The 21,288-nt window shown below is 43.2% G+C and overlaps 1 protein-coding gene across 1 annotated transcript in view; it reads left to right on the forward strand.

Annotated features, from left to right (window-relative positions):
• The first annotated feature begins 6,327 nt into the window (after positions 1–6,327).
• Positions 6,328–21,288, forward strand: part of LOC122557121 (lysophosphatidic acid receptor 4) — a 51,347-nt gene continuing 36,386 nt past the window's right edge. The window contains exon 1 of the mRNA XM_043704455.2: positions 6,328–6,646. The gene's annotated coding sequence lies outside the window, so the exon portion shown is untranslated. The remainder of the gene's footprint in view (positions 6,647–21,288) is intronic.

Here is a 21,288-nt window from a genome sequence, read left to right on the forward strand (position 1 = left end):
CCATTAAGTTCGTTAAACTATCACTGCCATTCAAGATGATCATGGCTGATTTTGGAATGGGAGAAGAGTAGGAAAGAGAATGGGATAGAGGAGAGATGTGGGGAGGAGGTTGGGAAGAAAGAGGAGTTGGAGAGAGGGAAGCAAGGGGGTAAAGAAGGAAGGAGGAGAGAGTAGATTGGGGAGAGGAGGGTTGAGAGTATGATGGGGAGAGAGAACATGAGGGAAGACAGAGTAAGAGTAGGGTGGGGAGAGGGAGGAGGAGATAATATAGGAGTAGGAGGGAGCAAATGAAATAATGGTGGGATGGAAATAACCATGCACCAAAAGACATTTGTTTTAAACTCTCAGATGCTTAATTTTTAAGTTGACAATTGCTGCCAGTTGTTATTTGCCACATGATTCATGGCTTATTTTCCAGTGTGGTTTTTGGGTTCCAGGAATACAGGGAGCTCAGTGTGGCCTCAGGTCACTGGCAGCAGTAAATAAATACACTTTCAAATTATAATCACTGCACAGAAACAAAGCCCCTCAGTCACTCACTGTTGTAATAAAAAGTAAAAATAAATACATTGCTTGGATTCATAGCAGCCCCAGTGTGAGAAGTTTGGTTCACAAGACATCTATTGAATCTCGTCTGTTCAGTATTTCTCCCTCGATCTGGGTCTATGTTTAATTCTCAGATGACGTCCTGGTGCCTCGGCCCTTGCTATGAATCTGCAGACCATACGTGCCACACAGAATCAATTTCATGATCCATATCTTTGTGATCAAATCAAATTCCCTTCATCCCCCTACCCACCGCCTAGCCATGTCCCTCCCTCATTTTGCAAGGGGGCTGTTCCAGCCTCATATCCTGAAACTATTCCCTCCAAATCACCCTGCAGCTTTTCTGTAACCTGTACCAGCAAATTGTTTCATTTCCATTACTTCCTCATTTTCTCTCACCTTTGCTCCACCTACAATTGTTCACTACTGTCACTTGTCTGTGGGACTCCCTCCCCGCCCACAAACATCCCTCAATGATTTCTTCTTCTTTAATTGTCCTCTCCAATATTTACCCTCCTGTTCTTTACTCCTGGCAGTGTTGGTCACTTGGTGTCTTTAGCATTGGAATCTACTGCCTTTCAGTTGCTGACAGTGTCCTTCAAATCTCACAATGCTATTAAATAACCGAGAAAGCAAAGATGCAAAAATTAAGAGAAAGAAAGGAGATGGTGGGCTGGTGATGCTATCTTTAGGCTAGTAACCCAAACTGATCCTCTGTGGAATGGTGGTTCTGAGGAAGGGCCACTTGACCTGAAATGTTAACTCTGATTTCTCTCCACAGATGCTGCCAGACCTGCTGAGCTTTTCCAGCAATATTTGTCTTTGTTTCTGATTTACAGCATCCGCAGTTCTTTCAGTTTTTAATCCTCTGGGGTGGCACAGTGACTCAGTGGTTAGCACTGCTGCCTCACAGTGCCAGGGAGCCGGGTTCAATTCCTGCGTCGGGCAACTGTCTGTGTAGAGTTTGCACATTCTCCCTGTGTCTGCGTGGGTTTCCTCCGTTTTCCTCCCACAGTCCAAAGATGCGCAGGTTAGGTGAATTGGCCAAGCTAAATTGCCCATATGTTAGGGGCAAACATAGGAAAATGTGTCTGGCTGGGTCGCTCTTCAGAGGGTCGGTGTGGACTTGTTGGGCCAAAGGGCCTGTTTCCACACTGTAGGGAATCTAATCTAATCATAAGTTCAATTCTCACCAGAGCAGCCAATGCACTTTACCAGCACGGTGGCTCAGTTGCTAGCACTACTGACTCACTGGTCATGGGCTCAACTCCAGCCTTGGATGACTGCCTGTGTGGAGTCTGCATGTTCTCCCTATGTCTGCATGGGTTCCCTCATGGTGTTCTGGTTTCCTCCCAAAATCCAAAGATATGCAGGCTTGGTGGATTAGCCATGGGAAATGCAGGGTTACAGTGATGGGGATGGGGGTACATTTGGGAAGGTTTTTGGAAGATTGATGGGCCCAATGACCTGTTTTTGCACTGTCAGGTTTATATGAGTTAAATGCATTACATGAGGAATCTGAAATATAAGTTGTAACAGACTGATTTACTTAAATTGAGCAATGTAAATCAATAGGAAAATTAAAAACATTTGAATAAATTGACAATTTCAATTAAGTGTTTGCAATCCTTACCTTCACTACAGCAATATATACTATATGGATGATGCCACATGCCTGGACTGTTACACAAGCCAATAAGTTAATGTGAATTCAGTGAACTCACTTCCATCATTAAGGTTCAGGATTTCACAAACATGTTTATCATTTCTTGCCAGCTCTGAGACTCCTCTGTTGCGAGGCAATAAACTGGCTGTGGTCTAGGAAAAGCTTATTCTGCTGCTTTCTACTGGAAGCCCTATGCAGCCTGTGCTAGAGTCAGATCTTTCATTCCAGTTGGCTTTGGGGAGGCGTAGTGATAATGTCCCTCGATTAGTAGTTCACGGATTCAGGCCAATGCTTGGGGGATATGAGTTTGAATCCCACCATGTCGGATGGCGGAATCTGAATTCAATAAACATTTGGAGTTAAAAGCCACCAGCTAGCTACCATGTAGCTGCTGTGAATTATGAAAAACCATCAGCTTCACTGATATGCTTTAGGGAGGAAAATTCACCATCCCTAACTGGTTTGGTCTACATATTCCTCCAGACACACAGCAATGTGGTTGACTCTTAAATATCTTCAGGGTCAAGGCACACAATTTCAAGGCGCAAATACAGATGACCATAAATTGTGGTCCAGCCAGTGATGCCCAAAACAGGACATTGGTTAGGACACTTCTGGAATATTGCATGCAATTCTGGTCTCCTTCCTATCAGAAAGATGTTGTGAAACTAGAAATGGTTCAGAAAAGATTTACAAGAATGTTGCCAGGGTTAGAGGATTTGAACTATAGAGAGAGGTTGAATAGGCTAGGGCTGTTTTCCCGGAGCATCAGAGGCTGAGGGATGACCTTATAGAAGTTTACAAATTCATGAGGGGCATGGATAGGATAAATAGGCAAAGTCTTTTCCCTGGGGTGGGGGAGTCCAGAACTAGAGGATATAGGTTTATGGTGAGAGGGGATAGAAATCTTTCATAATGTTATGCTTCTATAAGATTCTCCCCTCATTCATTCTTCCTGGATGAATAAAAAAAAATCTTAGCAGAGCAGTTCCAATATATTATCATCAAGGAAGCCATGTGATGTGTATGGGGCCAGTTAGATATACACGCAAGTTCAGAAGATGGTGGCTAATTTAGCATCTCTGACTCATGATTTAAACATGGGCAAATGAGCAATCTCCAAGCTCATAATCCAAGCCAAGTTGGGCTCCTTCTGCTACCCCTTCCCAAACTAACATGAAACAAGGTGAGATGACTGAATGTATTCCAAAGGTGACAGCTGTTTTTTTTTAAAAAAGGAATACAAAGCAAGAAGGAGGGAGAAGAAGGAGGGTGAAGAAGGAGGGTGAGGAAGCTAGAAGTGAGGATGAATGGGCAAGAGAGAAAAGGGGAGAGGAGGAAAATGGGATGAAGAAAACAGATGGCAGGGCAGGGAGGAGAGGGGGAGAGCATGATGGAACTAGGAGAGTGCAGGGTGCACTGTGACCAATGGGGGAAGAGAAGCAACCAGGTGGGGACAGAGCAAGGAGAGAATGGGAGACACCATGGAAATGACAAAGTGAAGAGGGGAGAAAGGCATGGTAGGATGTCAGAGTAAGGAGAGAGGAAAGAAGGCAGGAGGTGGCAGGGGAGAGGTTGGTAGAAGGGAGAGAGCCAGGGTAGAACTCCACCCCATTGGATAGGATTGCGATGTCTGAACGTCATTGGGAATCCTCAGCACTGCAGGGGCTCTGGTGTCCAAGGCTCATTCTCATGACCTCTCCTTGAATCTAGCCCAGGAGATGAGCCCACCATCATTGCAACACGTATAACCACAGCAGAGCTCAGAATAATCACCATCACACTTTCTAAGAACAGTGCCCTCTGGCTCTGGCTCAGGAAGTCACCTCAGTGGGTGTGCACACGAGATAGGGAGGTACTGGGTGGTAAACACACCTGTAAGCAGATGTGACAAAGATAGAGACAACAATCAATAGACCCCCTTCATGTACCGGAGGTAGACACTGCCCACTTCAATAAGCACAAAAACAGGACATTGAGATTCACTGGAAAGGAGACTGTGTCAACATGTGGGGTCTTGGGGTGAGAATGGAAGTCTCATCATGGGTTCCACGATTTGAGAATATGGGTTTCTCCATTCAGAAAGTGAAGAATCTCATGGAGAGCCATACATAGCAGCATGTGGGTGCACCCTGATACACACAGGATACACACCATGACTAGCCAGCGTCATTCACACTGATGGGGCAGCAATATCTGGAAGGGATGCCAGTTGCCAACGTAGAGTAAATAAATCACCATAGTTCCAGAGGACCATCAGGCTGCTTTCTCATTAGAGTCACGACTGGTGGTGAGTTTAATTTAAGGATCACCAGGCCTCAGGCCAGGGGAGAGATTGTGAAGATGGTAGTTGTAGTGACTGAGAAGGATGAGGGTACCTCCTCATGAGTGTAAGGCCTCCATGCCCTCCCTGCCAATTATTCTTTCTACAATACCCTCCCGACGCCTGGGACCATGCCCTTCCTGTAGAGACTGGTTTCATCTCCAACTCCACTGGACCCAAAACCTGATAGTGCATGGCCTGCTCTTGTGATCCTTATGCTCAGCTGCCCACACCCCTTCCCCATTTGTGCATCCCAGGCTTCCCCTTCCATTATGACCACCAGGAAGGTGACTGTCCTCTGCACTGGACCAATGGGCTTGAACTAACCGGAGGTCACCCAACATGCCAATAGCTGGATTCCTTTGGCACTATTCACATTGCATGGTGCCCACTGAATTCTTCAGAGTGACTGGGTCGAGGCATTGAGTATAGGAGTTGGGACACTATGTTACAGTTGTGTACGTCATTGGTGAGGCTGTGCTTGAAATATTGTGTGCAGTTTTGGTTACCCTGTTCTAGGGAAGGCATGGTTAAACTAGAAAGAGTACAAAGATGATTTCCAAGGATGTTGCTGGGACTAGTAGGCCTGAGTTCGAGGGAGAGGTTGACCAGGATAGGACTTATTCCTTGGAACGTCGGAGAATGAGGGGTGACCTTATTGAGGTGAATAAAATCATGAGGGGCATAGATATGATGAATGTGTGTAGCGTTCTTTTTCCCCAAGGATGGGGAATTGAAAATGAGAGGGCATAGCTTTAAGAAGGACCTGAGGGGCAAGTTCTTCACGCAGACAGTGGTGCACGATTGGAACAAGCAGCCAGAGAAAGTGGTTGAGCCAGGTACAATAGCAACATTTAAAAAACATTTGGACAAATGCATGGATGGAAAGGGTTTCAAGGGATATGGACCAACTGCGGGCAACTGGAACTAGCTGAGTGGGCATCATGGTCAGCATGGAGCAGTTTGGGCTGAAGGGCCTGTTTTCATGCTGTATTACTCTGCAGTTGTATCTGGCACCTTGGCGTGTGCCCACCTCCGGTCAGTTGGTCTGTTCCAGATATGATGTGGAGGAGCCAGTGTTGGACTGGCGTGGACAAAGTTAAAAAGCCCACAGCACCAGGTTACAGTCCAACAGCTTTATTTGGAAGCACTATCAGGTAGCTCTGATGAAGGAGCAGTGCTCCGAAAGCTTGTACTTCCAAATGAAGCTGTTGAACTATAACCTCAACTGGCTTTCTTCATAGATCCGCAGAGGGTTGGTGGATCATTCTCCCTCCGTCCTGGTGACTGGCGAGCCGTTTTGGCAAGGGTAAAAGGGTATATTACTTCCTCCCCCACCCCCACCCACCCCTCACCTGCCTCGGTTCTTGCTCTGCTGAGTACCTAAAAATATCCAGCCCGCTTTCACATCCAACACACTGCCCGTTCCTCCCCCTTTGTGTCTCCCTCTCATTTCGGACCGGAATCCCTCGAAAATGCAAGTCCCTCCAGAAATTAACGATTAAAGAAGCAGCAAAAACACGATTTTAAACTTTTTTTTTCTCGCTGCGATTCGAAGTTGCAAAAAAAAATCAAAACCTGGTCGTCTTAACTGGGCGGTGGCTGAACAGAAATGGTGAGATTCCGTGTCCTCCCTCCCCTGAAATGTTACCCACAGAAGACATCTGGTGTGGTGCCGGGCTATCTCACGGGGGAGAGCTCCTGGACAGATATAAATGAAACCATCTGATGTGTGCCGTAGCCAATCGTGCTGTGGTAAAGTGGAAGTTATAGAGCGGGGCTGGGATTGAGTTACACACATGGGGAGGGGGGGATAAAAGTTGATGCTGCTGCCTGATGGTATACAGAGAGAGAGAGTGTGTGGCGTGCAGTGCAGTGGGGATCAGATCACACCAGAGGCTGTGCAGGTTGGGGAAGTTGCTTGCAAAATGTCCCTGGACAGCACTGTGTGGCCAAACCAAGCCGCAAGGTGTGGCATCACAGCCAGGAGGAAACAAAGGGTAGCCTGAAGCCGTCTGGCTGTTTGTTACTGACTGCAGTCAACGTGCACCGAGACTGAATTGCATGAAGACATCCCATGCAAGTGTCCGCACAAGGAACTCAAACCCGAGGTAAGATTTAAACCAATTCTCAGTCGTTCCGCGGTTTCTGCTTTGTCTTCTCCAAACTGACTCAAGCAAGGGTCCTCTTTTTTAATTGTCGCTGCTGTCTTAATGGTGTGAGTGCTGCTTCCTCTGATCCACATGTTTTACACTGACTGATGTATTCTCCGAACTATTCTCACACTGATGTGAGCTTTTGCACATAAACTGCCTTACAGCTCCCCCACCCACCCCCTCAGTTCAGCGAGGTCTCTCCACCTTTTGTACAAGACAGTGTTCTTGTTCCCCTGTTTGCAGTCCACAGTTCGGGATTTTATTCCCAGTTTAAGGGACGTGTGTGAGACCATACATTTTTATATCCTTTGTGTTAGAGCTCATCTGCTCCCACCCTCCCTGGACAGCAAGTCTGTCAGCTACTGAAAGGACAAAAGTCTGGGGTTGAATCCTGGGCATGGAAACCTTACCCAAACGCCTAGCTGATCTGCTGTGTATTTCGGATACTTTCAGCGTTTGAATCATATTTCCAGAATTTGTAGCGGTTTTTGTTTTATTTCGTCTGAGCAACACCTCTCTGTTTCTAAATAAAGTTTACAAAACTCAGTGTAATCCTGCAGTGTTGGGGAGAATCTCACAATAACAAATTCACACACTTAGGAGGAGATTAGGCGGAAATAAAATGGCATTGATCATGTCACAAACTTCCTGTTGTGTGAGATGTTGCACTCCCACCCGTCCACCCCCTCCCACAGCCCCTCAGAAAGACGTTATGGCACACTTTCAAAAAACAGCACAGGAGTTATTGTCTGTGACCAGGTCAATGTGTATCTCTCAATCAAAACCACAAGATCAGATCTGACTATCACTCTACTTCCCAGTCACAAATTGGCTGCTGTGTTTCTTACATTGCAACATTGCTTTGTTGATGTTGGCATTGCCGACAGACATCCACATATTAATTTTAGTTAAAAATCACACAACACCAGGTTACAGTCCAACAGGTTGATTTGGAAGCACAAGCTTTCAGGGCATTGCTCTGTCATCAGGCAGCTGTCTCACCTGATGAAGGAGCAGCGCTCTGAAAGCTAGTGCTTGCAAATAAAGCTGTTGGACTGTAACTTGGTGTTGTGTGATTTTTAAAAGGTTTGTCCACCCCAGTCCAACCCCGACGCCTCCATGTCATGTTCTTTTTAAGCACAGCGCCAGGGACATGGGTTTGATTCCACCCTCAGGTGACTTGCCAGTGTGAAGTTTGTGCATTCTTCCTGTGTCTGCGTGGGTTTCCACCCACAGTCCAAGTCTGTGCAGGTTAGATCGGTTGGCAGTGATAAATTCCCATAGCATCCAGGGATGTGCAGGCTAGGTGGATTAGCAATGGGAAATGTGGAGTTACTGGGTAGGGGGTGGGTTTGGGTGGGATGCCCTTCAGAGGTTCAGTGTGGACTTGACAGGGTTAATAGCCTGCTTCCACACCTTAGGGATTCTGTGATTTTAGTCCAGAGGATCACATTTCAAGAACTCGTTCCCTCATTTTATTCCCTCAACTTCACTTTTAACTCTTACTTCCCCCTACTGTTCTAACTATCTAGCAAAGGCAGCATCCAAACTAGTGACATACACATTATGGATGTAAATGGAATTTCAGTGTTGTCATTTGGGTCAGCGCTTCTTTGTAACCCAACTCTGACTGCTCACACTCTCTACAAGAAGTCACTGAAATGGAACAGCAAGCCTATCAGCATCGAAAAATTTAGATTAAATTCTGGGCATGGAATCACTTCCCAAATCCTGACTGATATGCTGCATCATTTTTGGATCTTATTTCTAGACTTTGCAGTCTTTTATTAAAATATATAAGCAGTTCATTTTCTCTCTTTTTCTTCATTAGAGTTAACACTCTCAAGAAATCGTAGAGAGCAGGGATGAATTCCTTGCTTGGGTTTGATTGGGTTATTTCGAGTGGGCTGACGTTTATAATGTTCATTTTCTATTCCAGACTAATTATAAACCTAGAAATTTGCTGAGGAGCAGTCATTTGTGGCTTGAGAATTTAAACAGCAAGTTGCTGATACCAACTCCTGCAAGAAAACCAGGAAGGGAGATAGCTTTTGTCACACATGTAACAAATAACGTATAATTATTTTGCCTCAATAATGAATGACCTGCTAACAATATCAATTGAAATTGAAGACTGCGATTTTTTGAGAAGGAAATTTCATTTGTAACCTTATATGTTGCAGAATGTGTTGTGTGCTTTCCACTTTAATTGAAGAGGAATTTCGCTTCATAAATATCCTCAAAAATGGGCAACCAAATAAAAATTGATACCCACACATTGAAACCTAGTTGTTAAATATGTGATTTTTGTGCTGACTAAAGCAGAGTTTATTTTAGCTGGTATAGTGTAAGCAAATTCACTCAAATTCATATCAAACAATCTCAAAATAAGTGGTTTGATTTTTGAGTTCTGAGCATGCTTACACACCAGTTCATAGAATCTATTTTATTTTTTAAAGTACTTAAATACCACTGGGAACTTTCATCTACACTGTTGGACTGGATTAATCACTGTGAATTCTCACCTAAAATTGTTTGCAGCAGTGGGAACCATTCAATAATAGATTTAATGAAATTCTTAGTTTCTTTCTATTAGAAACAGGCCATCAATAGAATAAACTGACTGTCTCAGCAGTAAATGATGAACAGTTCCAAGCATCCTGAACAGTATTCGCACACTGTGGGACTTTCATCTTTGTGGAGTAGCTCACCAGCAGCCACTGATTCACTAATTAGGGTCTGAGAGAAGTGTAAGACTCTAATGCCAGTTTTGTATTTATGCTGGACTTGTGTATCAGATGGCCCTTTTCATCGGATTGTTGGACTGGTGTGGGATGTCTCTAAAGTTAGCTGCAGGCCAAATAGAAATTACAGGGTGTTTGCATCTAAGAGGATCAGTGATGGCAAACTATTTTCAGGATTTTAATTTTTTGCTCTAAGTCTTATCATTAATGGGAATGTGCTCTCTTGTTTTCCCTTGACTGATTACTCTGACATATCATGTTTTTAGATTGGAAAAGAAAGGAAACAATTAGCTTAAAATACAAAATAGTCAGGCAAAGACTATCTGGCACAATATTGGATCGAGATGGATGGGTGGAGATGGTGTTTTCTGCTGCACGAGTTATTAATGCCGAAGCACAATCTGCAAAGTAGTAAAGAAGCTCTTAGGATGTGTAGCTAGACCACTTTTAATCATTTGTTCATGGCATGTTGGAGTTCTTACTGGAGCAATAATTTGTTTCCCCATCCCAAATTGTCCATGTAAATGTGGTAATAAGCTGCTTTCTTGAACTGCTGCAATCCTGGGCATTTTTTTGTACTAGAAGGGTAAGAATTCCAGAATTCTAGCCCAGCAATAGTGGTAAAATGGTGATTTTTTTTTGTCCCCCCAGTTTGCTGATATGTTTCAGAAAGCCAGTGAGTGAAGGATGGAACTGGAACCAGTCTTTGCACACTTTTTTATGAACATTTATTTGAAGTGATACATATTTAAACCATACACCTGCTAACAAAACAACCATATTTTCAGTCTGTGTCCTATTTATAGGAGTAAAAGTGAATCCCCAATTAATGCTCAACATCCTGTATATAATTAAAACACAGTTAATGTGAAAGTGACAACAGAGAGGCATGCAACTTGAAGATTTATTTGCAGGTGGTGTTTTCTCTGTGCTCAATGCCCTAGTTCTCCTAGGCAGTAGAGGCTGTAAGTTTGAAAGATACTACTGAGGAGGCGTGGGTGAGTTGCCGCAGTACATCTTATAGATGGTACCAGAGGCAGCTATGACACATCAATGGTGAAGGAGGTGAATGCCATTGAGGACCATTACAGCTAATCGTATACCTCAACTTCATCTTACTGTCTACTTCCCACATCCCTTGGTTTCCCGAGACCAAATATCTGTCTATCTCAGCTTTACATATATTCGACAATGGAACAGCCACAAGATTCAAAACACTCAAGTGAGAAACTTCTCCTATTCTCAGTACTAAATGGTTTTCCTCCTACCCTGAGACTATACCCCAGTGTTGTAGATTCCCCAGCCTAGATTCCGTGAGGAGACTGTGTAACTGAATAGTGTTTGGAGATATTAGAGGAATCAGTTTTTGACATGAGAAAATATTTGATGTGCGATGACACTGACCAGAAAGAACCTGGCGGCCTTTTCTGTTGCTGCATCTTCCTATTTGTGAAGTAATGTTATACCTTCCCCCACATCCAGTAAATATATATGCCAGATAGGCAATGCTATTTCAGACAGTAGGCACTGAGAAGTTGTTCTGCATGTCCATAATTGGTGCAATGCAACCTTCCAGTACTTCCTAGTACTGGCATCAAGATAGCTCCTAAAAGTAGATCACTGTGTATTGCCAATTGTCTCAAATCCAGAAACCTGTTCTGTGGTCACTGGCTGAAAATGAAACCCATTCACTTTAAACTACAGTCTCAGTCTTGTTTACACTTAGGATGTTTTTCTCTGAACATGGTTCTGCTTGGTTGTGCAGGAATGTGTGAACAGAAGTTACAAAGGTAGATTAGAGAACATTGGAGAAAGAGTATGCTTATATAGCATATTTCATGATCACAGGGAATACCAAAGCATGTTAGAGCTGGAGATGTGTTGCTGGAAAAGCGCAGCAGGTCAGGCAGCATCCAGGGAACAGGAGAATCGACGTTTCGGGCATAAGTCCTTCTTCAGGCTTATGCCCGAAACGTCGATTCTCCTGTTCCCTGGATGCTGCCTGACCTGCTGCGCTTTTCCAGCAACACATCTCCGGCTCTGATCTCCAGCATCTGCAGACCTCACTTTCTCCTCAAAGCATGTTAGAGCCAATTAAATATTTATGAAGAGTGCTCCCTATTATAAGATGTGTTCTAGACTCCCACCAGAGGAAATAACTTCAATTTAATGTATTTGATGGGGATAGGATTTGATAATCAGCTTCAATTAGATCACCCTTCTTACTTCTACATTCAAGGGAATAGAAACCTGGTCTGGACAACACCTTTTAGCTCGGGTACTACTCTGATAAACTGTACTGCATCCCAGTCAGACCCAATATATTCTGCCTGGGATGTGGTGTTTTGTGTTTTTATGTTTTCATTTTTGCCCCATTGTATTGCATTGTTTTGATCCAATACCCAGCATTGGGGCAGCACGGTGGCTCAGTGATTAGCACTGCTGCCTCACAGCGCCAGGAACCCAGGTTCAATTCCAGCCTCACGCGACTATTTGTGAAGTTTGTACATTCTCCCCGTGTCTGCGTGGGTTTTCTTCGGGCGCTCCGGTTTCCTCCCACAATCCAAAGATGAGCAGGTTAGGTGAACTGGCCATGCTAAATTCCCTGGAGTGTTCAGGGGTGTGGTTTAGGTGCATTAGTCAGGAGTAAATGTAGAGTAATATGTAGGGGAATGGGTCTGGGTGGGATACTGTTTGGAGACAGTGTGGACTTGTTGGGTTGAATGGCCTGTATCTGCAGTGCAGGGATTCTATGATTTCATTAAGCTCTTATATACATTTCTACCTGCCTACTGACTTTTATTGATTTCTGTACTTAGACCCCAAGACATCTCAGCTGGTCCAAAGTTCTCAGCATTTTGGAATTTGGAAAAAATTCTGATCCATTTTCTTGAGGCCAGAGTGAATGACTTATCATCTTGTCACCTCTCTAAATTCAAACATATAATTCACAAGAACAAACTAAAAGCTTCAGGGCAGTACTGACGGAATACTACACTGCCAGAGTCTTTCAGATAAGAAACCAAGGCTCCAAATGCCCCCTCAAAAATGATCCCACTATTTGAGGGGAGCAAAGGCCTTTTGACTAATTGTCTTGGCCAGCACTTTTCCTTCATGCCGTAACACGAAAAATGATTATCTGTCATATTTTCCTGTAATTTAGTGGCGACACAGTATTTGATTCAAATCCCTTCAGCATGGAAAGAGGTCATTCAGCCCATTGAGTCTGCACAGACCCTCCAAAGAGCATCCCACCCAGACCCAGCCCCCCCCCCCCCCCCCCCCACCCTACCCCAATAACTCTAGCGTTTATAATGGCTAATCCACCGAATCTGAACATCTTTGGTCTGTGGGAGGAAATCAGAGCATCTGGTAGAAACTGACACGGGCATAGGGAAAGCATGCTCCATACAGATAGCCATCCAAGGCTAGAGTTGAACCCTGTGAGGTAGCAATGCTAACCACTGAGTCACATGTCACCACAAATAAAAGGACTTGCATTTATACAAGACCAAACCAGTGCTGTAATTTTGTCCAGATTAATGCTAAATTTAATTGAACAGTTGACAAAAAGATTATTGCTTCTCAGGGAAGGTAAAAAATTTGCAGATGTAAAAATCTCAAGGTGTTCTAAATCTATGCACAGCTAACAAAATTACAATGGTTATTACAGTTCAAAAAGTAATGTTGGGATATACAACAGCCAATCTGCATTACAAAGTCTTAAAAACAAGATAGATGATTGGATAAACTGTTTAAGGGTATTGAGCAAGGGCTAAATGTGGGCTAAAAATGTGTTGCTGGAAAAGCGCAGCAGGTCAGGCAGCATCCAAGGAACAGGAGAATCGACGTTTCGGGCATAAGCCCTTCTTCAGGAAGGGCTAAATGTGGGCTAGGTCATTTGGAAAAAATTCCATCCCCTTAGTCAAATCTCCAAGATTTTTAACATTATGAGAGCAGACACGGCTGCTATTGTGCATTTCACCTGAAAGGTAGCTGTGAATTATTATGGAGTGACTTGAAACTGTCAAAGTTGGGATATAAAGACATGTTCTGTTATTTTTCCTTTTTGGAAGAAGAAAATAAAATATTTTATTCCAAGACTTTTAGCTTGCTATCAGGATTTGTTTTTTTAAATGCTCCTTTGATTGGAGGAATAAAAACCAGCAGAGTTATTTGCACTTGAGAGGCTAATAGTCCTCTGTTTATTTCACTGTGAGGTGTGTTATGCTCAGGAAAATCTATGAGATGAGTAAAAGTTTCTTTGTCCCTTTAGGCAAAAAAGTGTGTACCCTACAGTACAGACAATATATTAAAAAATGTATATATGTGTACATTGCTCTTTGTATTCCTTATTCTAACAGCAGACACAGACCAAGGCATCCAAAATCTGAGGTAGTTTTATCATTTCCGAGAATGATTTTTATTTGTGATTGGTGGTGATTTGTTAACAGGAGTTTAATCTTGACAGTTTCGCAGTGAATAAAACAAAGGACTGCAGATGCTGTTGATCTGAAATAAAAACAGAAATTGCTGGAGAAATTCAGCAGGTCTGGCAGCATCTGTGGGGAGACAATAGAGTTAATGTTTCAAGTCCATTGACTCTTCATCCAAACTGATCAGTTACGGTCTGCCAGGAAGTGAAAAAAAAATTAATATAATTGAAGTTCTACACTTTAGACTAAGAATAGTACTTGCTTTGTGCTTTGATAATTTACAAATATACCGTGCAAGTAAATGCCTGACTGTTGTCGTTGGGCTGTAATTGCAGAATTTCCTGTTCAAGTGCAAACTGAATTTGGCATAGAAACTGTGTAGTGTTTCGATGATCAGAATAACATTGAGAGTTTGTGAAAAGCTTTTCACTCCCAGCGCCCACAAATTGACAACAATTAACAATGTGCTTTTTTTTGTTTTACATGTTCCATTACTGGAAATGCTCACCCCTGATTGACATGTTCTATGGTGCTTCCTGCTTTCTAAGCTAATATAGACAATTGAGCGCATCAAATGACAGAGGTGACTGTAGGTGGAAAGAAGGCAAACCTTCAAATAAGTATTCTTTTAATGTGTAAGTGTTAAGACACAAAGCAGCAAAGAGGAATCTTGCAATGATTTGTATTGCCTTGGAAGCAGGAGATTAGGGGGTGGCTTAATCAATACTTAAAATGATTTGACATACTAGATATGGCAAGAAAATGCAATTGGAAGAAATTCAGAATTCTCCCTTCTAGAATATTGGGGCTATAGAGCTAGTGATGTGCTTGGAGATGGGTATAGTATTGTCCTTGCCCAGTAAAGTAGTTGACGCTGCTTCAGTAAACATTTTTAAAGCCAAGATAGATATTGTTTGAACAATAAAGGAATTAAGGGTTACTGTGAGAGGGCACATACGTGAAGCTAAATCCATAAAAAGCTCAGCCGTGAACTTATTAAATTGCGGAGCAGGCTTGAAAGGCCAGATGTGCTCTACTCCTGCTCCTAGTTCTTGTGTTTTTATGTCCTCATATTCTGTGTCTTCCTGCTTGCATTGAAATAGGTTTGGGATAGGGAGGTCTGTGGTGAACCTTCTCACCCATTGATGTCCTTACATGACCAATTAAGGGTAATGAGGGACTGAGTCAAGAGTGGTGTTGGAAAAGCACAGCAGGTCAGACAGCATCCAAGGACCAGGAGAATCAAGATTTCGGGCCTTCATCACAATTCCTGATGAAGGGCTTATACCCGAAACGTCAATTCTTCTGTTCCTCGGATGCTGCCTAACATGCTGTGATTTTCCAGCACCATACTCTTGACTCTGGATTCCAACATCTGCAGTCTTCACTTCCTCCTAATGAGGGACTGACAGAGTGAGCTGTTTTGAAATCAAAACAGCCAGATGAATGAGTTCTGCTGAAATTTAAGAACAGTATCTGACTGAAACTTTGAGTGGACTCTCCCAGCCACTGAATGATGAGGGTAATCCAACCAAATGTTGAATGGTGAGATAAGACTTTTGTTGGTGGGTGGTGAAAGCCAATTGTGACAATGCTGTGGCTTTAAGAGGATATTTCGTCCTGGTTTAATTTTGAAGAGAGTTTGTAAGGCAGAGGTGATGAGCAGTCTATCAAAACCACTAGAGTAAACAGTTTGTGAGGCTTTGGGGATTTTTATAAAGTTGGAACAATGGAAGCAATCTGGATGAGTGTGGCCAGCTCTCACAGACCAGGATTTCTAGTTTCTTTTAGTTCGTGGGTTTCACTTTAAGCAGTGACTGTTGTGGGCTGAAGAAGTAAAAGGTATTTTCCTCTCTCTCAATTACAGCCAAAAGCTCGGGGTTTAGCTTCCAAGGCTGCTGGATTGCATGTGAAATAAAATCTGTTTTTCTGAATTTGCCTTTTTGCCAAAGGCTGTGTTTAAAGGATGCTACTATATTGGAACAGTTAATTAGTAATAGTTACTGTGTCTATTATTCTGTTAAGTTTTCCAATAGAGTTGAGTCAAATTCCTAAATTCCTCTTTCTTTGGTTGTATTTTAACTGTAGTGTTTCAATAAATTGTGTTTTGCTTAATGTCAAGTAGTTTGACCATCGCATTGCATCTGGAACACGGCACTTCACATTTGCCCGAAAACTAAGAAAAAATGTTAGGGGCTAGGCGTCCTTCTTAATATATCTTGAGGGGGTCTGGGCTTGTCCATAAAGCATGCATCATTGTGCAATAGTGAGGACGTTAATCCACAATCTCGCCTCAATGATATGCAGCTTTCCGTTCCTGGGATATAAGCTAGACAGTCGCAATTCCAACCTGAAATTTAGCGCAGGAACATGATGACTCTAGCTTGCCGCTTGCAGCTCTGGCCTTTTTGTTTTGGACTCCAGGCACCAGCAGCTCAGGGCAGGGTGTTTCAGTGGTTAGCACTGCTGCCTCACAGCACCAGGGACCCAGATTTGATTCCACTCTTGGGCGAACATCTGTTGGAGTTTGCACATTCTCCCCGTGTCTGCGTGGGTTTCCTTCGGATGCTCCAGTTTCCTCCCACAATCCAAAGATGTACAGGTTAGGTGAATTGGGCGTATTGAATTGCCGACAGTGTTAGGTGCATTAGTCAGAGGTAAATATAGGGGAATTGGTATGGGTGGGTTATTCTTCAGAGGCTCGGTGTGGACTTGAAGGGCTGAATGGCCTGTTTCCACACTGTAGGGATTCTATGACTCACTCCCTGGGCAGCGTTCACACGTGTCCTGTCCACTAGGACCTTTATGTCTCCTTCAAACATGTCAGTTTCCTTCTGTTTGACCTCTCTTGGGTAATTGATAGGAAATGTGTCGGACAGCTGTGGGCTGAGGTTTGTGGTCCCAGTGTTTTTCTTTATTATTTTGAAAATATCCTTTTATGATATAGAATATAAAATTAATGTAAGATATCTTTGTCATACATAGTCAGTAAAGCAGTTTGGTTCTGTACAGTTGCGTATGAAGAAACAAATAAACATTAGAGTTTGACTGTATCCAGCAAACATGCCAAAGGCATTTCTTACCTCTACAAGACTATATTTACATGTATTGGAGGCATTAGGAGGGCCTGATAACAATGAATCCCCATTTCACTTCAGCAGAAAGACCTTCGACATTGGTCTTTCCCCACTGTACCTTGGCGGCAGCTGTCCCAACTTTTAGTGCATTCCTCAGCACATAGTCCTGGAGCTTGGAATGTGCCAGTCTGCATCCAGGTGCACGGCTGGACTTTACAGGTAATGCCGGTGCCAGGATCCCAGCAATAGTGGCAATAGCTGGTAGCTTTGCCTGGCGTGACTAGGATGCTACCATGAGTGGAGTGCCATGGGGAATGAAGCGAGTTTGGGATGTTCAGCTGAGAATACGAGATAAGCCTTGCGGTGTGGGGGTCCCCTCTATGAAACTCACCAAAAACGGCATTAGCTGATTTGTGGTAAAATTTGAGCCGATTGGCTACAACTGGGAAATAGAAACACAATCAGAATGAGAGGTGAACTGAGAGGTTAGGCTTGTAACATGAGAAAGTGCGGACTGCAGATGCTGGGGATCAAAGCCTAAAAATGTGTTGCTGGAAAAGCGCAGCAGGTCAGGCAGCATCAAAGGAGAAGGAGAATCGACGTTTCGGGCATAAGCTTCTCCTTTGATGCTGCCTGACCTGCTGCGCTTTTCCAGCAACACATTTTTAAGCTTGTAACATGAGAACACAGATTGCAATCAGAAAGGACGGAACGTGGGATCAGCGATTTGATCGTGTGTGTGTGCGTGCTTGTGTCTGTCTGTGTGTGCTTGTGTCTGTCTCTGTGTGCTTGTGTCTGTCTGTGTGGATATCTGTTTGGGGTGGGAGATCAGAAGCAATGTTGGTGGACTAGGGGAGATCAGGCTATGAGGAATTTGGAGAATTTATGGCGGAGTGTCCCGTATGTGGGGTCTGGAGAAATGGGTTAGTACCAGCAGTCAGCAGGCCTCACCTCCTCCTGTTACCTGTTAGGTCAGTGCTTCCCAAACTTTATTCCACTGTCAAAATGTCACAAGTCTTCAGTATGAGCTGTGAGAGTATGGTTGCTGTGCGGCAGGTAGCAGTTTGTTAGAGCAGGGGGGATAGCTGTTGTAACTCAGTCAGAGACCTATGACAGCTTTGCTGCCTCAGATATCATAACTCCAAACTTTCAGCCTGCAACTCCACTTGGTCCCAATGCCCACATTGGGAAATTCCTGAATTACTTTATTAGAGTTGTTGCCGAGGCAAGTAACCTCATTATAAAAATTGAGTGACCATCCCTACATGAAAAATGATTGGTTCTTCACCCCAAGTGCTCCATGCTCTAAAACAAATGACACCTTTGTGTTTCACTCCCTAATTTCTTCCCTTTTTGAGGGTAAACTTCCCCCTACTCCTAGTCACTGCCTCAAGAATGAAGTCCAGTCTCGACAGTGTTTAAGCACTTTTGGAGAAGAGTGGTGGCTCAGTGGTTAGCACTGCTGCCTCACAGTACTAGGGTCCCAGGTTCGTTTCCAGCTCGGGCGACTGTCTGTGTGGAGTTTGCACATTCTCCCCGTGTCTGCGTGGGTTTACTTCAGGTGCTCTGGTTTCCTCCCACAATCCAAAGATGTGCAGGTTAGGTGAATTGGCCGTGCTAAATTGCCCGTAGTGTTAGGTGCATTAGTCAGAAGGAAATGGGTCTGGGTGGGTTACTCTTTTGAGGGTCGGTGTGGACTTGTTGGGCTGAAGGGCCTGTTTCCACACTGTAGATAATCTAATCTAACAGAGGTTTGAAGAGTTAATGATGATATGAAAATTGCTTTTACTTGCTGATTTGCATTACCTGCACAGGGGCAAGAATGTAAGGTCTTGCTGCAGTAACCACCAAAGAAAGCTCTCCAGGCCAGTCTCCCAATCTTCCATCCTCCAAATGCTTGAGTTCATCCAATGCTTTTCTGCCTGTATCCTAATTTGCACTAACTCCCCTTGTGTTAACTGATCTATATTGGTTTCTTGTCCTCCAAAACTTCAAGTTTAGTAATGCCTGGCAATCCTACAACCCTTTTGCAAATTCGGCACTTTTACAATGTAACCTTGGGTCTATCCCTCACCTTTAGCCTTTGCTGCAGCTGGCCATGCAGTTGGCTACACACAAAGCTCTGTAACTAACCTATTAACAAGTTTACCCCCCGTCTTTGTAAGTATCACATCTAGGTTCTGTATGCGGTTAGTAGATGAAGACTCATTCTAGTACAAACAAATAAATATTTATTTACTATTTAGAGATATGGTTCAGTAGCACTCCCTCTCTTGTTTCATGTGACCTGATATTACTGATAACACATTCTAGTTGCTGTATTAGCATAATAGCTATTAACCTCTTATGCTACACTCTCAACCTCAAATCCCCATTTTTACCTTTTAGAATTTGCATTTTTAACAAGTTTAGATTGCAGCTTATGTCAGTTTTGGGCACCTGTGAAATGCTGTGGGATATATTAAATTAAAGGTGCTACACAAATGCAGATTATTATTGTTTACAGAAATGTAGAAGAGCATTAATAGAATCCCTACAGTATCGAAGCAGGCCGTTTGGCCCATTGAGTCTCTGAAAAACATCCCACCAAGACCCATCCCCTTGACCTACACATCCCCAGACATGATGGGACAATTTAGCACAGACTTGCACATCTTTGGACTGAGGGAGGAAACTGGAGTGCCCAGAGGAAAGCCATGCTGACACAGGGAGAATGTGCAAACCCCAAACAGACAGTCCCCAAAGAGAGGAATCAAACCCAGGTCTCTGCTGTTGAGGTAGCAGTACGAACCACTGAACCACCGTGTTGTCACGTTTGAAGAAATACAAGGCAAATATGGTTCATCAACATTAAAGTGACTTCTGAATCATTTGGGTCTCCATCACATTGTGGGATAATATGTTGATAAGTATAACACAAAGGCTTACATTTTCAACTTGCAATGGAAGATGTCAATAGGAGTAGAAAGACCGGGTAGTTTCTATAACACAGGTTTGATTCTCATTGTCAGTTTACATTGGGTAACAGATTGAAAACTGCCTATCAGATCTTTAATTTAAGAAGTGATTGTTTTGTCTTTCGTCTGGAAAGATGTTTTATTCAGGCTTTAGAAACTCATTTGCTGCTGTGATAGGTGGTGTGTGATTCAGAATCTGTGGTCAGACAGGGACTTTTGTTGATTACATTTTTCTATTTAGTTCATCTGCGAGTGTGGGTTTTTGCAAGCTAGTTTTTGTATATATCTCGTTAACCAGAGAAACTGGTGATCTGAGAACCTTTTTCTAATTGCTACAACTGAGTGGTTTCTCGGCCATTTTCAAATGCAGTCAAGGTTCGATCAAAATGTAGACCAGACTAAGTTGATTTCCCCCTCTAAAGCACCTTAAAGCCATTTGGACTCTTGTAGTCACCAGCCTTGGATTGTAAAATGTCTTAATTACAACCTTACATTATAGTTTAATCAAATTAAGCATGACACCAATATTTAAAACTTAAATCAGTGCAGCTTCATCATCTTGAAGTTGATTTACTTGCATGATTGGTTGCAAGATATATCCCATGTATGGAATACATAGTCTGACAATTATTGTTGATTGGAAGAGCAGGTAAATGTTGATCGTGATTATTCATTTGACTATTTTAGCAGAGACTTTAACCCATCTTAAAAAAGGTTAGTACATGTTAAATGTAGCAGACAGAAAAAAAGATGTGTACACTGATTTTAAAAATCAGAATAAATATATTAATTTTTAAATTAAGTACAAGGATGTGCTGGTGTAAAATGAGGCAGTCTGTTTAATTGGACTGTGTAACACCACATGACAGGGTGGATCTTCCGGTCCCCTGTACCTAAGGAGTATTTTAGTTTCCAGATACATGAGAAGTAAACCAGGCAGAAGTTTAAAGCTTCCCCATTACATTATCCTAACAATCGCTGACATTTTCCATACAAGACATGGACAGCTTCATAGAATTCCCTGCAGTGTGGAAGTAGGCCATTTGGCCATGGACTCTATACTGACCATCAGAAGAGCATCCCACCCCAACCCTATTGTTCCCATGGCTGCACATCCCGGGACACTATAGGCAATTTAGCACAGTCAGTCCACTTAACCTGCACATCTGTGGACTGTGGGAGGAAACCCACACAGACACAGGGAGAATGTGTAGTCTCTACACAGACAGGGTTGCCCTAGGTTGGGATCAAACCTAGGTCCCTGGTGCTGTGAGGCAGCAGGACTAACCACTGAGCCACTGGGCCGCCCTTAATATCATTAGGCTTATGTTTGGACCAGGTCCAGGGATAGTAATGTAATAAGTAGACAATAATGCCAGCCTT

The sequence above is a fragment of the Chiloscyllium plagiosum genome, unplaced genomic scaffold (assembly GCF_037043375.1).
Source record: "Chiloscyllium plagiosum isolate Xiang-an unplaced genomic scaffold, Cpla_swu_hap1 HiC_scaffold_11, whole genome shotgun sequence".
In the NCBI taxonomy this organism is placed as follows: Eukaryota; Metazoa; Chordata; class Chondrichthyes; order Orectolobiformes; family Hemiscylliidae; genus Chiloscyllium; species Chiloscyllium plagiosum.